This window comes from Toxorhynchites rutilus, chromosome 2, assembly GCF_029784135.1.
Source record: "Toxorhynchites rutilus septentrionalis strain SRP chromosome 2, ASM2978413v1, whole genome shotgun sequence".
Classification (NCBI taxonomy): domain Eukaryota; kingdom Metazoa; phylum Arthropoda; class Insecta; order Diptera; family Culicidae; genus Toxorhynchites; species Toxorhynchites rutilus.
Genome location: NC_073745.1, coordinates 121,718,529 through 121,735,462, shown reverse-complemented (window position 1 = coordinate 121,735,462; position 16,934 = coordinate 121,718,529).

The window sequence follows — 16,934 nt, the reverse complement described above, 5'->3', positions numbered from 1 at the left end:
AGCGTCACAATTTTCATACGATCTTAAATCGATTTTCAGAAGAATTTTCGAAATATTGAATTTTTTAGAGTGCGTCGGTTTTAATCCCACTACCTGACAAATTTCATTAACATAATGTCAACATTTGGATAGCTTTTGAGGAGGTCAAATTCGATATTTAGAAAATCGATCTATTCCTCTCCGATTTCCGATTTTTCGGATCGTTTCTTTTTATTACAAAAAATCGCGAAAATTGATCTTTTTTTTATCTTTCCAATCTTTTTAATTGTATAAAAAAATGTAAATTTGTTTTTTAGTAAACCTTGATTTCAATCGCACCAAAACAACTTGACAAATTCCATAAATCATGGATCCCTTTCAAGGTTGTCAAATTAGTCAACTTAGTAAAAGCAGTTTGTAAGGTTGGTCATCACAAAACAAATGGTCACATGTTATATTTACACCATCACATTTACTAGACTGACAGTGAAAATTGTGACGAGATGGATGGTGACATCAGGTCCAGCTGAAGCGTTCTTTTCTAGTACTGGGTATTTCGACTAAATGCCAGATGTATGACACGGTTGAATTCAACGGGATTATTGTCAGCGTAGCTGGATGAATATCAGTTGTTAAATTTCTAATCGTTTTCAATTAATTTATTTAATTAAATAATTCCATGACGGTTTAAGACGAATGCCCTAAAAACTACTTTTTTTTCTGGGCTTTCAAGTTTTTCTGGGACCTGTATTCTGAGAATCAAAATGAAATGCCTTTGATATTTGAATAGAAATGTGAAATGTTTCATCCATGTTTAAATAAAATACATTTAAAATTTTTATGATCTATGTCTTTGAAGAAAATCTTCAAAGAGAAATTATGATCATGGTTTGTCCGAAAAATGATCATGGTTTGTCCGGTTTCAGAAATCACTATTTTTGAATGAAAAAATTCGAATTTTCAGGTAGATGTTGCATTTCTCGTTGATTGAGTTTACTGTCATCATATTGATCCATTCGGGGGTCTCCGTAGCCACATTGGTTGCGCGTTCGCTTAGTAAGCGATCGATCGTGAGTTCAAAACTCAGGACCCTCATTGACCATCTTTGTGTTGTTACAGAATAGCTTCGTCCACGCAACAATCATCAGCGATGGAGATCGATCCACGGTCGAAATAAGATCGATTCATCCATACAACTGCTCTGCTCTGCAAGACACATCGGGCTGCTGTTCTATAAATAACTCAACAATGATCAATCAACTGTCTCCGCTGTCCGGTTGTCCAACTGGATAATGGAAGAACAGACAGAATACTCTTACGCCTAAATGGCTTCTGTGTGAATGTACCATATGTAATGGTATAGAAGGAATACTGGCGAACGGCAACTGTGTAATGTGCTAATTATAGATATGATAACCATATGACATGTACACGATTAAAATTCGGCTCTGTTACAGCTGAAATGCTAATGAGCCTTAAAATAAATAAATGGGATAAAAAAAAAATTGATCCATTCATAATTAGAGCTTTCTTCAGAATATTCCCGTTTCTTGGTTTTTTTTCTGGGGTAATCCAACGCTTTTCTTGGTCTTCTAAACATAAGTTTGCGAAGCACTAGCCTTTTTAGCTACGAAACGTTTGAATTTCGTTTCGCAGTCAACATTTTACCATTATTATCGTTAGTAAGTATAGCCATACAATTGTCATTCTGTTCAAACCTATTGAAGATCCGTGGTGGCTTCCAGTTTTTGTAATTCGTTGTCATAGGTTCTTGCATTCTATGCTTTTAATTTTAACCTTCATATAAAGGGTGTGTCACATCAAATTGCATCACGGAAAAAACGCTGTAGAAATTTAATTTTTAGGAATTATATCTTCAGCTTTTGCTCATAATCAGATAAAAGTGTATATATCACGTTGGCCATGCTTCACTGTCAATTTTTCGTAAATTTGGAAAAATGTCGTCGAACGAAAAAGAGCGTCGTGAATTAATCCTGCGCACTCATTTCGAGAATCCGGAGTTGTCACATCGGGACATCGGTAAGATGCTGGGAATCGTCCAATCCACGGTCAGCAGAGTACTAAAACGATACTTCGAGAACCTAACCATCGACCGGAAGGTGAAGAACGGCAAAAATGGATGCTCCGTCAGTGAAAAAGATCACAAGCGCGTAGTTAAGCAGTTTAGACGTGATCCGAGAAGTTCGGTCCGGGATGTCGCCAATAAGCTGAATTTGTCAAGATCATTCGTCCAGCGGACCAAGCAGCGGGAGGGCTTGCGTACATACAAGGTTCAGAAGGCTCCTAACCGCGACGAAAGGCAAAACATGGTGGGGATGACGCGAGCCCGGAAGCTGTACACCGAAATACTGACGAAGCCGCATTGCCTGGTAATGGCCGCAATGCTGGTACGTCAAAGCGGACTTTCGTCAGCTGCCGGGCCTATTGTTCTTCTCCGCAGAGGACAAATTCAGCGTTCCGGAGGAGATTTGCAAGCATAAACTATCCAAGTTTGCCAAAAAGTACATGGTGTGGCAAGCGATCCGCTCTTGCGGAAAGCGGAGCGCCCCTTTCGTGATGACCGGCACGGTAAACGGGCAGGTTTACCTTGAGGAGTGCCTACAGAAGAGCTTACTACCACTATTGAAGCAGCACGAGGGCCCGACCATCTTCTGGCCGGATCTCGCTTCGTGCCACTATTCAAAGGACGTGTTGGAGTGGTACGAAGCCAACGGGGTCACCTTCGTGCCAAAGGAAATGAACCCGCCCAACGCGCCGGAGCTTCGCCCAATAGAGAAATATTGGGCGATTATGAAGCAGGCCCTCCGGAAGAACCCAAAAGTTGTCAAATCGGAGGCGGACTTCAAGAGAAAATGGATTTCTGTTAAAAAAAAACTACAACCTGACGTTGTACAGAACCTTATGGACGGGGTAAAGAGGAAGGTGCGAGTATACGGGCTTAGGCTCGAAGTATGAATAAAAAGAAAATGCCAAAAGTTGTTTAATAGTTTTTATTTTACTGTCTAAAATTTTCAAAAGGATCGGTCTACTGGGCGAATTTCTACAGCGTTTTTTCCGTGATGCAATTTGATGTGACACACCCTTTACTCGCGCATAGGTCTGACAAACCGAGCATCAATGAGGTGGTTGAATTAAATGACTATTTGTACTGAATGAAGTTAAAGAAAAAATATTTTCTGGAGTTTTTCTCGCTCAATTATATCTTTTTCTTTGAATAAATACCACCAACGCCTAAAAATACACAATATCACAGAGACGCGCACAGTCCAGAGTACACAAATTACGATTTTTCGTGCAAGTATAGGAGTGTTAAACAGTGCATTCACACTGCGAAACTCTTTGTTAATCAATAGCAAATTAAAGGGAGTGGTAGTGACTTTTACTTTGACGTTCAATATTATTGTGCAATATATTGTGTTAAGCGAATTATTCCTTATCCGTTCAGTTCGCAAAGTTTTTCGTATTATTTTCTGTTTTGTATGTTATCTATTGCTAAACAAAAAAAAATGGATGAATAAACGATCATTTCAATCGGATATTCTAGTCTAGAGATACGAATCTCGGACGTTTTTTCGAGCTCCGTAAAATAATACAAAGAATATTTTCACCATCCATTATATCATTATTTATTCATCTATCTTTTAAAAATAAAACAAAAATTGAACGGATAAAAATATTCATTACTAGAATAGTTAAGAGCTGATGGAGTGAGGGGGTTCAAAAAAAGTTGGTTACCTGAAACAAAAAATATAGAACAGATTGTGAATCAGTAAAGATGCCACTATCGCATGAACCTCGGACAAGTCAATAACATTTTTTGGACAAAATGGCGGCCTTTTGAAAAACAAAATGCGGTTTAAACCCTTTTTTTTTAATAGTAAAAATTAAAAAAAAATATTTGTTAGAGGTTCATGCGTTAGAGAAACGCATGCAGATTGTATTGATATAAATCAGTTCAGTAGAACTTGAGATATTGTGTACGCCAGTTTAAAAAAAAATGTTTCGAGAAAACATTCGAACATTCGCGTTCGAAGTTCATTGTTATGGCCATACCAGGTTAGATACCGCATCACTAAAATGGCTTTAACTCGGTAAATAATAGGATTTTCGATAAGTCGTGGTGATGTGTTACGACAGGATCAAAGCAGACGGTTGCATTTACTGGCTGGAGAATAACAGAGGGGTAGGGCTTGCGACCCAATATTTATTTTTTATTCAAGCTTCAAGCTTGTATTGAGCAAAACCGTTGTTTGTGCCAACAAAATTAGAAAAGACGAGGAAAGCAGACAACAGCTCGCTAGCTAGAGCGTGTGTTCGCTTCGTTGACTTATTTTTCATATTCCCCTTGGATATAATGATATACACTATGAATAACTCCGTTTGTTTTCGTAATAGTATTGATGTATTAAAATTGTACCTCGCTGTTACTCTAGTTGCTCCTCTGGCCGATACAGCTTGACGAGCACAAATTCGGCCAATCAAAAAGGTGGTATTTAGTGCATTGAGATAATGATTTACATTTCACAATTATTCAATTGTTTATCTAAAAAAGTAATTTTCTTCATTATGATAGAAGCCTAGAAATATTTCTAATCAGTTGATGCAAACAACTTTGCGATCTACTGTACGATAGAATTTAGATTAAGTAAAACTTAGGAACTTAAGAATTAGATATACAATAGATTTTGAGCTGATTATAAGCCACAAGCAGCCCGATCTTCACAAAAATACCTTGTTTTATTGTCCTAAATTACGTTCCAGTAATTAGGACATAAGTGTCGTACTGGTCGGAACTATTTTAATTTGAAAGAGCAGTGACACATAACTTGTAAGGTTATAAAAAATAAACATGATTTTTTTTTTTTGACGCTAGAGATTTATGATCAAAGCGAAACGACCTATACTGCAGCGCTTTTGTCTGTCTTCATCGATTATGCCAAGGCATAAATGGAGTTTTCTTTTGTTTACAACGTGATAATTATAAAATGTGTAAAAGGTGGCTCTGTTATCTTTAACAACAATTTTAACAATTCTATCATCATAATCTTCAACTTTGCCGATCAGAGCAAAACTCCACTAAATTAGGAAACCTGATGGAATCGATAAAATTTATCTCATGAATAGATCTGCAGATATTTGGTCACGAACGGTCAGAACGCTTGAACCAATAAGCAAAACGAAGAATTAAACGATACAATGCGTTTTTTTATATTATATATACTGTTAGTTAAAAAATAGAACGACAACACAACTCTTGTGCATAAAAAAAACAAAACAGCATGAAACGTGTGGTTGAAACCTACTGGACCACAGTGTGTGGTTCTATATGCCCACGGCGTCATCTTTGGAATGTAGATGCAGTGAACGTTCTGAGTCTTTCTGGAGCACCTCTTGTCATTCAAGGTTGCCTGTTCTAATGTCTTGTTCGGTAACAGGTCGTAGTGATTTATTTTATCAATGTTCAGATCAATACGGATACCTGTACTAGCATGAATCGAGCCGTACGATACCGAATGTATACGAACGGATTGAGCAGATAAAACCAAAATGGAATCATCCAAACAAAAATGCTGATAACGTGCGTAACCCAGATTCGATTAACTCATCGTACTCATTATCGATGTAAGTGGATCGAATTTCGCTGCTATTAAATTAAGGTGGTTTTTGATATAGACATTTCTGTATCAAGTTTAAAGTGTGAATTTGCATAACAACAGAGTGCACGGCCTGTGCGATTACGCGGCGAAGTATATAGGGATGACTGGTGTATTTAACGGGGGGCGTGGAGGGGATTTATTTTGCGATCTTTCCGAAGCGGGCTTCTCACGCTTTCTTGCATACCCCATGTTTACCCGCGTTTAATTTGTACTTGAAGCTGGTCAGGAATTGCAATCCAACTGAATGGCCAATATTTTGCATTTATATGGTCGTGACCGAATACCCATTGCAGCACACCGCTTGCGTACTAAATCCGGCCACGCGACCGGCGGTGGACAATGTTCGTCTCTTCCAAATTAATGGACTCGTCTTATTTTGAATGCGTATCGACTAATGAGGCTACAGCTGGCACTGGTAGGATCGTTTAGGATTTAAACACTTTGACGCTTCAACGAGTCGTTGCTATATTTAGTGTTACCATGTTGGCTGGCCCTCAGAATAAATTATTGCTACATTGTGACGATTAGTCCCGGATATTATGCATCAGGAAAGATTATCAGTGGAGAAGGATAATGATTTCATGAAAATAGAAAATATCCGACGATTGTATAACCCTCATTTTTGTTCGAACTTTACGTTTACTTCAAACTTCGTTCAAACTTCATCGTTTTTAACTAGTATACTCTGTTCAACTTCTATAAGACCACCTTGAATATATTTCGTTGTAACACAAACGATAAGAATTTGAACAAGATATTTTCATACATTGTTGAATGCTTAGAATAAAGTATATTTAACGTCAATTTCGTTCGAAAAAGTCGTTAGTTTATTAATTGGGCTTTAACATGAAATTTCAAGCTGCCCAGTTTCTAGAAAACCTTTCCAAAAGTAATATCAATGAAAAATTCAAAACAATCGGCGGATTTACATGTCAATAATTAGTGACCTTGCCATTTTGATTAATAACCTGAAAATTCGTTTTGGCATACTATTTATCAAAGTCTGCAGAACGGGTTTCTCGATATTTTCCCATGTCTCACAAATCGCGGTCTTGAGCTCATCAACCGTGGTGTACCGCTTTCCCTCAGCATAGATTCTGCGTACTAGAATCCCCCAAATATTTTCAACAGGATTCAAGTCTGGAGAGCGAGCCGGCCAGTCTAATAAGTCAAGTTATTGGTCCTCAATTCATTGCTTAGTTTCCTTGCTGGTATGACTAGTGGCACTGTCTTGCTGAAAAGAGTTTTTTTTTGCGACGATATCTACGCTAAAATGCAATCCTTTTTATTCATTTTGGAAGATGTATAGGCTATCTTAAGTTTTCTGGTTGCACAGAATCCCGCCCAAACCATGCACGAGCCTTCACCAAAGTTCATGGTTGAAAAATTCCTCCTTCCATAAACCACGCCAGTACCCGTTGCAACCATCAGGACCATCCAAATTGAACTGTTTTTCGTCACTGAAGTCAACCTAGCAAAAAAGTTATAGGAAGTTGTGTTCATGACACGACCGCATTGTTGACGTAGAACTACGCTGTGGTTTAATTCAAGTCGCTTGTTTATAACTGCGGATATTATTTTATAATGTAACGAAAATTTTGGAATAACCATTCTATCAGTTTAGTCGCTCAGAAATGTTTTTTTTATTGTAGAATCATTTGATGATAATTGATTGATGATTCATTATTGTGCTCGCTGAACAATACTTTGCTCGAGATAAGCGCAGCTGTCATCCTTAGTGGAGAAAGTTTTGCTACTGGCAAGCGAAACCAAATCACATACAAAATTCCAGAACGACATTTACTTTCTTGGTGACTAAATAAACGAATAAACTCTATCTGTTAATCTCAACAACCTTGAAAAGAATAGCACTGCTTCATTATGATCAAAATTAGCGCAAATGCAATCCTAGTTGAAAGCAGCTTTGCGACTTGTACGCGAACCCAAATAAATTATTAACTTAATTAAACTTCTTGAATAACTTGGTATTATTAATATTGGTATAATTTTTTGGTGCACAACCTTAACACCTGCTTCACCATAGCGTCAGTTCAATGCATTGATGACAGAAAACAAACAATATTAACTGCTTGGAAAAAGGCTGAATATTTGCCTCAGCAGAGATTCATTACGAATTCCCTAGCGTAAATATTTCCCTCCCGCTATCTTACCTCCTTGTTTATATTTATCATTACGACTGCATAATTTGCCACACAAAACAATCGGCAATCATAGCATCAAAAAAATGGCGATTGTTGCATCGTTACAGGGCCAATGCACACGGGAGCAAGTACAAACGGGGTTTCAGCGTAGCAAAGATGCACTATGTTTCCGTACGGGTTATGAAGCACGCACGTACGCATACAAATATCCATGTATCGATGGCTTGAAGCAACTAAATATACACACACTTATCTCCGTTTTGCGCTCTTCTCAACAGAAGCCTGTTAATATTGCCAGTCTAGATTAGCTTAGCTACCATCCTTTGTGGAGAGAGTTTTCCTACCGTCATGCGAAACCAAATCACTGACAAAATTCCAGAACATTTATTTTCTTGGTGAGTTGACGATAGCCTAGCTTGATGATTCCCCACACAATTGTGTAGCTCAGAACCTTAATGCAATGGCGTCAGTTTGATGCAATGATTGCAATGCTAGAGACATCAGCGAGTGAGTAATTTGGTCGCGTCCACAGCTCATTCCAAAACGAAGACATGTGATGACGCAAAATAAGTAAGAACAAGCGAATGTCATTGCTTTGAATACAGAACGATACTTAAAGTTTGCCTTCCTTCCTTGCTTGAGACTTTAAACTTCTTCAGTTCATTCGTCTCTATCTTTCAAAAAGACCCTTGGAAAACTTTACTTTATCCATCACATTACTCCTCCCCCAGCAACAATATTGTTCAGTCGATTTCCTCACGAAGAATGAATGTTTGCCTCAGCGAAATCCACTGTTTATACTCTTGGCAAATATTCTCCTTCGAGCTTCTACTTCTTCTTTGTTCGCCGAGACATTACATCTTACGATTTCACCTTCGTTTCTCGTCGATAAGTTGCTCGTTATTGACAGCTATGTTCGGGAAAGCATACAAATGGACAGAACAAATGTATGAGGAAATGGGAATTCTTCCAATTTTCATCAATTTAAACCATATACAGACTATGAGATTGTAATGTATAGCATATCAAACAAATCTTGAAGAATTTCCGATTCGTTTGGTATGTAAATCGCCAAAATCCGTTCGCGGCAAAAATAGTTATTAACGTTAACTTTATTTCATAAAAACGTGATCTGTTTTCTGATTTGGCACCCTTAATGAAAGACGTAGTTCTACGTCAAAAATGCCGTCTTACATTGAAGAACGTTTTATTATGAGATATAAAAAAATGTATTCTTTTGAAAACATTCTTTGTCATAACATACCATGTCCCACTGTTGGTTTATGTGAGCTCTGGCAAAACTCAGACGACTTTCTATCTGAGATGGTATAAGATTAGGAGCTTTAACCATTTTAGCCCTCTTTATGCAAGGACTTTTTACCGAAACTTGACAAATTGTCTCCCGGGAAACATTTAAATTCAAAGATTAATTTATTTACATAAGCGATTTTAATGTATTCGAAGATGTTCTAACTATTTCCCGCTTATCCCGGCCAGAGAGCTTCGATTTACGTGGAGCTCTCTTCTTTTTCTTGTCGTATCTTTCAAGATTTGCCAAATAATTGAGCACAACTAGATGGGATCATCCAATCTTACGAGCAATTTCTCTGATACCAACAATTTCTTGGTGAAATGCATTGATTTGTCCTTTCCTCACTCCGTGAGTACTTTTCCTTTCGGCGTTTTCCAGATTTATTGATCATAACAACTAAAACAGCGGAAGATTTAACAGGTCTCACACAAACTTGACACTTGAGAATGCAGAAACATTTGTTCATATGTGAATCATGCAGTGTACGGTAGTTACCAAGACACTAGAATGTAAATTGGAGCGTTGTTTGTTTACAATGACACAAAGTAGCAAGATCTTTCCCTGGTCCTATAGAAGTTGGACAGAGTGTACTTCTCTTAGTCGGCAAGCGGTATTAACGCATAAATCCTTGCACTACAAACGTAACGATCTCGTTTTTGAAATTTTATTCATACACTCCAGAAATGATGTGATGCAAAAATACAGAAGCTCTTTCCACCAGACGACATGAAAATCGACGCGGTGCCTCCACCGAATAAAATTGCATCACTGTGTGCGATATCTTAATATCCATTCATTTCTTTGTATCAAGCAAAACAGCTGTGGGAAAGACTGCAGAGCTGGAGCGAGACTAGGACTAGAATAATGATGATCTTGGGTTGAATTATAAATGCTTTGAAATCTATCAGTTTATTCGCTTCTAGCCTTGACAAAGGCCAATTTGGAAAACTAAACCGAACTCTCTGCCTTGAGAAAACCCATTTGGAAAGCCTCGCTGCCGTCCGATCGCTAGCTGAATGACTGGTGGATCGTGAATTCTGTGAAATAGCAAATAGCTTGTTTACACTCGATAAATTGAAACCGAGCGGAGCCTACATTGAAATATTTTCTCTATCCACATTGTCCATAGAATTAACGCTGCATTTACTACTTCTATTTTATAAAAACGTGTCCTGTTTTCTGATTAGGCACCATTACTGAAAGAAGTAGTCCTGCGTTAATAAATGAGATTTGTTTCTTAGGCTTACGTTTCTTATGGATTCTTATGGACTCGGAAATTACTGAACCGATCGACGTGAAAATTTGTATGTAAGCGTTCTTGGGGCCGGGGAAGGTTTTTATGATAGTTCGAGATCCCTCCCCTCTCTCTAAGAGGGGGCTGCCATACAAATGAAACACATTTTTTTTCATAACTCGAGAATTAATCAACCAAAGGAAACGAAATTTGGAATATGAACGTTTTAGGATGCAATAAATGTATCTATGGTGGTTTGAATTTCCTCTCCACTCGCTAAAGGGAGGAGGAGGCTGAATAACCCAAGAACTAATCAAGCAAATGAAATCGAACTTGGCATATAGAGGTTTAAGGGATCGATAAACGTTTCTCTGGTGGTTCGACACTCCTCCCCCCTTTCTAGGGGCTGCCATACAAATGAAACACAAATTTCTGCATAACTTGATAATAAATCAGGCAAATGGAACCAAATTTGGCATGTGAAGGTTTTGTTGTGCAATAATTGTTTCTATGGTGGTTAGACACCCCTTCCCAGCTCTTTAAGGGAAGGCTGCCATACAAATGAAAAAAAAAATGCATAACTCAAGAACTAATCAAGCGAACGGAGTCAAATTTGGCATGTGGAGGATTTAGGGGGCAATAATTGTTTCTATGGTGGTTTGACAATCCTACCCCTCTCTAAAAAGAAGGGGGGCTGAATAACTCGAGAATTAATCAAACAAATGGAATCAAACTTGGCATATAAATGTTTTAGAGATCGATAAATGTTTCTATGGTGGTTCGACGCTTCTCCTCCCTTTCTAAAGAGGGACTGCTATACAAATGGAACACAAATTTTTGCAGAACTCAACAACTAATCAAGCAAATTGAACCATGTTTGACATATGGAGGTTTTATGGAGCAATAAATGTTTCTTCTCCCCCTCTCTAAAGGAACGTAACTGCATGACTCGAAAGCTAATCAACAAATGAAGCCAAATTTGGGATGTGAGGGTTTTTTTTTGGTACGAGATTTTTTTCTATGATGGTATGACACCCCTCCCTCGTCTGGGAGGGAGTCCTATGAAAATATTAAACATATTTCAACCAAACATGACAATTGAAAATTTTCCGTAAACTCTGAAGGATAATGGGAGAATTCGGAGAATTTAATTCCCATATGTTCTGCAATTATATAGTGCCAAGAGTTTTTAGTCCATTTGATATTTGCGCTAACGAAATTGATCTTTGTTTGAAACTGGAAATGGATTTTCAGGTGATAAAACGCACTCATAGGACTTCTTCTATCCCCTTCCAACTCACCGGAACTAAGGTCCATCGGAAAATACCGGGCTTTTATAAAGCAGGCACTACGGAAGCATTCCAAGGAAATTCAAATCAGAGGAAGACATGAAGAAAAAGTGGGTTTCCGTACAGAATAAGCTGCAAACGTAAGGTGCGAGCATATGGTATTGAACTTGAATGAATATGCCGAAAGCTTACTAATGAATTATATTTTATTATTTGAAAATATGAAAAAGATCGGTCAACTAGGTAATTTTCTACAGTGTTTTTTCCGTAATGCAATTTGATGTGGGACACCCATTAGTTTAAAATAAAGTAACATCAGATGGGCCATCCAGAAGAGCTTGCAGGGCCACATGTGATCCGCGGGCCGTTAGTTGAATATGACTGTTCTAAATGATAAAAGATGTTACCGTTTAGAAATTAAGTAGTAATAAATTAGTTTATAAAAATAAATAAACATAAATAGGTTAAATTAGAATGTGAAATGTTAGAATTACTCTAGTACATAAGTAAGGTACAATCACACACACACACACACACACTTATACACACTAAATACACAAACCTGGAGTTGAGCGATATACCATAGAACCACAATAGCTGAAATACACATGTATAAGTTTCGAGAAGAGACATACGACGTAAGAGCTTTGGGAAAAGCAAAGCACTACTGGGTCTATAAGAAAAACTCTTTTTCCAACGCACGATGGTCATAGAAAAGTGTCGATACTTTTCTAATTCAAAATAAATTGAAAGCACTTGGAAACTGCAGTTCATACAGAGCAGACCGATAAATCAGGTAAAGAGCATTTTATGATAGAAAAGTTGGACCCAGTGGTAAATTGTGCTTTCCTACCCCAAACAGGACCCAATAACATCGGCACCAATTCAAATAGATTGGCAACAATTGGTGTCATCACTAAGCCAGCGATCAACGAGAGAATAGAAGTTGAGTCGCCAACTCGTTGGAAACTCTACGCGCAACACAGCTCTGGTACCCAACTTGTGACGACGGTCGCCAACACAGTCACAAGTATCCTTCGCTCGATTCTTGCCTGCCAGCCTCGACATACTTCACACGAACACGAACACTGTAAAGGTGGAAACAGAATGCCGCGTTGTGCGTTGCTTTTCATCAGCTGTCATTGCTTGCGTTTTGTACTTAAACATTCGCCCGACGCAGTCTGTTGATTTGCAGTCACAATCTAGCATTCGCGTCACCACTTTTCATGTAAATAAAAACAAAATAAAATTCGTATGAAAATCTTGTTCTTGTTGTGTCCACGGATTAGTTGAATGTTTTTAAAAACAACACATTGGCATATCCGCGCTGGTAGAATTGAGCTTCGTTTACTAGTTTAGGGGAGCGTGAAAGGATAGCTGATTTTCAGTCGAAATGAACACGTTTTCAAAATTAAAATTATGAATGAAAATTAGCTTTTCCATATCAAACTAGTATTCTAAATGAAATGAAAAACATTTTTGTTTGCAGGTGATGAAAATGTTTTATACGAAAATTGTTTATGAAGACAACTCTATATTATGATGAAAAAATTCAGCAACAATGTTGGAATTGTTTAGCCATATGGTTGAATGAAAGTCAGAAATACGTGTTCCAAGTACTCAAATAACATGATATGAAAACTTTCATTCAAATTTTAGAATTTAAAAACCGGTTTCGTGTCTTCTAATCTGATAGAGATTACGCTAACGAGTTTGGGATCCAAATTATAATTTGAAGTTAATTTGATTAATTTAAAGTTACCACCAGACGTCGACACCATGCCACTGTCATCGCGAATTCGGCGCAAGCAGTTTAGAACAAATGTTAGAGTTTAGTACAACGATGCTAATGACGCAACGCATTATTTTGTTCGACTAAATGGAAACACACATATTTAAAATGAAGTGTCAAAGTACAATTGTCGCAACGGGACGCATAGCGCGGCATTCTGGCCCCACCTTAAATTAAAAAAAATTGAAAAAAGGAAAGTCTAGTGTGTATTTAATGGCGAAAAGATTCCTTGATTTGTACACGGATGTAGATTAAGCCGACCTTGAGCCTTCGTGTTTCGAGCTCGAGCTAGCCAGCCAAAAGAGGTCTTGAGAGCCCACTCTCAATGGTCCCCGCGGCTTAGATCAGGGAAAAAAAGCATAAATTCACTTTTTGTTTTCTAAGTAATTCAATATATGGAATCAGGGTAGACATTCGTTTAGTCGCTTCGTAAAATTTCAATAAAAGAAAATTTGTGCGGCAAATTTCGAGTCCAATCGGTAGCTAATATTTAGTATGTCCACCTTCATTTCGGATCACTTTGAAAACTTGATTTGGCATCGAGTCAGACAGCTTATTCAAGAAGCGGAATGTCCTTCTCGGCAAACCATGCCTTCGATTGCTTGGAACCGTGGATCTATGCATAATCCTGCTGAAAAAACGACATCCTCAGTAGCGTTATTCTCAATATGGTCAATCAAAATGTCCTCCAGTAATTGAAGATACTTCTCGGAATTCATTCGGGTGAAAATGGGAAGCTTGCTGTGATAGGAAACGGCTCCCCACACAGTCAAACTTCCGCCCCCAAAGTTTCGCTGCGATCTCACGGCATGCCGTTGACTTAAATTTTACCAATAACAACTGTAACAGTCTGGACCATCCAAATTGAACTTTTTTCGCCGGAAAATACAACATTTCTTCATTCTAGTTTTCATTCCATGTATTGCCGGGCGAAAATGAGATGATGATGATGGTCCCGCCTCTTTCCCCTATAGAGGTTTGAGCAAGACGAGTTATCTAAAAGATAATTTATTTTTCTCAGCATTGAAACCAGTTTAACAAAAGAAAGCGAACTGATTTTATTTACAGATATAAATTCGTATACAGTATTGCAATGTCAAATTTCAAGCCGATACCCAGTCGTGTCCGCCACAGAGCCGATACGGTCCCGACCAGACTCTTGCAGCCAATTGGTCCACCAAAGCACAAGTCCAACCGCCAGCCTTGTTTTGGATTGACAATGAATATCCTCATCCAGAGAAGTCGAGAAATTTTCATTTACGAAAAAATCCTAGACCGGCTCTTAAAAAAAAACTTTTACTGTATATCCTTTATATCTGTAAAACGCGCGCGGCGCTCAAACTTTAGTAGACTACTTTTTTTTTAACTAATACAATACAAATACAAAATACAAAAACAACAAAAAATAAAAATAGTCTATCATCACCAAGATCATGATAGACATAATAGAGACGAATACAAATTGAAAACAAAAAAATATAACATAAATCAAAAATTGTTCAAAATTGTATAAACAATATAATCCGTTTAAAAAAACTTCGTCAGGTTGAACATATTAAAAACAAAAAAAATAATCAAGAAAACTGTTCACATTAAGATATCGGTTCGTATAAAACGTTGTCAGTCAAAAAATATTTGTCATAAAAAAATTGAAAAAAAAAAACTTTCGGCTGTTAGGAAAACACAGCCTTAACGTGTGAAATACAGTTTCTCTTAAATTCCGCTAGTGTTGTTGCACGTTTAATATGTGTTGGCATCGAGTTGAAAAAATTTACTCCTTTAAAATATAGAGAATTTTGTGAAGCACATTTTAAGAAAAGTGGAGTTCTTATTTCCCGTTTCTAGTATTATATCTATGAAAGTCACCTCCTCTTTCAACTCGATCACACCAATATCGAGGCAGCAAACCGTTAACTACTTTAAAAATGAACACCATAGTTAAATAAACAATTCTTTGCTTCACAGATAACCATTGCAAAGCGTCCAGCATCAAATATTAGGAAGTGAACCTGTTGCATTGTAAAATCGAACGCATTATTTTATTCTGCAAGCGCTGTAATCTCGATATTTATGTTTCATTGGCCAAAAACTAATTTTACTGCAAATAGTTAAATCGTTTCTTACTCGACACAAGATTCCATACTTCTTGGCAATTTTCTTCATGATATTGTCAATGTGAGTATTGCTTATGGGTGGCGGTCAGCAATGGTTCTACTTATGGGTGGCGGTCAGTTTCGGCTTCTCTTGAAGTTTCTTCCACATGATGTTTGGTGACTCATTCAAGATGCGCGCAATATGCCTCTTCGTTAATGGAACAACCGATTCTGCTTTAATGTATGAGCAGGACATCGTTTCCTGGTTGCTTCGTGTCTTATTCGACCTTTAAGACGCAAAGTAACTTTGGTGGTTCCATTTGTTGGTCGTTATATCTCATATTTCTGGCACTATTTGAAGAAATTCCATACCACTTTCTCAGATAGACCAATTTTTATTACGATCGAGCGCATAGAAAACTCTTGTTCACTAAATATCTTTATTATTTTCCGCCCCTCTTCAATCAATAGAATACCTTTCGCCATTCCTTTAAATTCTACGTAAATCACAAATCCGACCAACTTCTTACGTTGCACATCTTATATTTATCTTGTAAATTGAACATTCCCAAGTATTTTTGTTCAAAATACACAGATAAAGGCTTGCTGATTATGCGAAAACTCGATTTTATGCCCTGCGGCTAAACGTATGTCTCGGGAAAAAACGACGTTTGAATGTTTATATCCACCGATGCCGCCTTGTGTGTGTGGGATTGTGACGCACGTTCTTTCAATAAAAGTGACTTAAATATACTATCACTACAGCAAATAAGTATCCCGATAAAAAGAACATTCCTAGTTGTTTTGTAAGTGTTTCAAGTTTTTTTCAAGTGCGGCTAAACGAATTCTTATCACTGTAGAAGTCAGAGAAGTAACAAAGAGTAAACATGAGTTTAAACACATCTATTAAATTGTTCACGAAAGTGGGTGTTTAGGTCCAATGGGATTGTTGTCTTCGGTATAGTTTTTCCTTCGCTTACTTGCTCGCTTAAAAACACCAACCTAACTGAATTTAAACTGCAGTTCTATTTACGTTTGCACGTTTCTAATGGAAAAACCGATTTTAGGTTATGGATGTTCTCGACAAATGGAATATGAGCTAAAAAAAACAGCGTCTGAAAATTTATTAGTTTATTAGTTTTAACATTTTAGTGCAATAGCACCCCAGATAATTGAAAAAGAACTATTAAAACATTTTCTTAGGCGTTGAAAAACAATAGTGGCAATAAAAAAACGCAGCTGTTTTTATTATAAAGCATATTTTGAAGATGTACTTTTCTTAATTTAATTTTTTAATTATTTTAGAAATCATCATCGATTGAACAATATTTGAATCGAATTTTTCAAAGGTAAGGAGTATGTACATGTTGCAGAAGTTTTTGATGATAGTGTTTG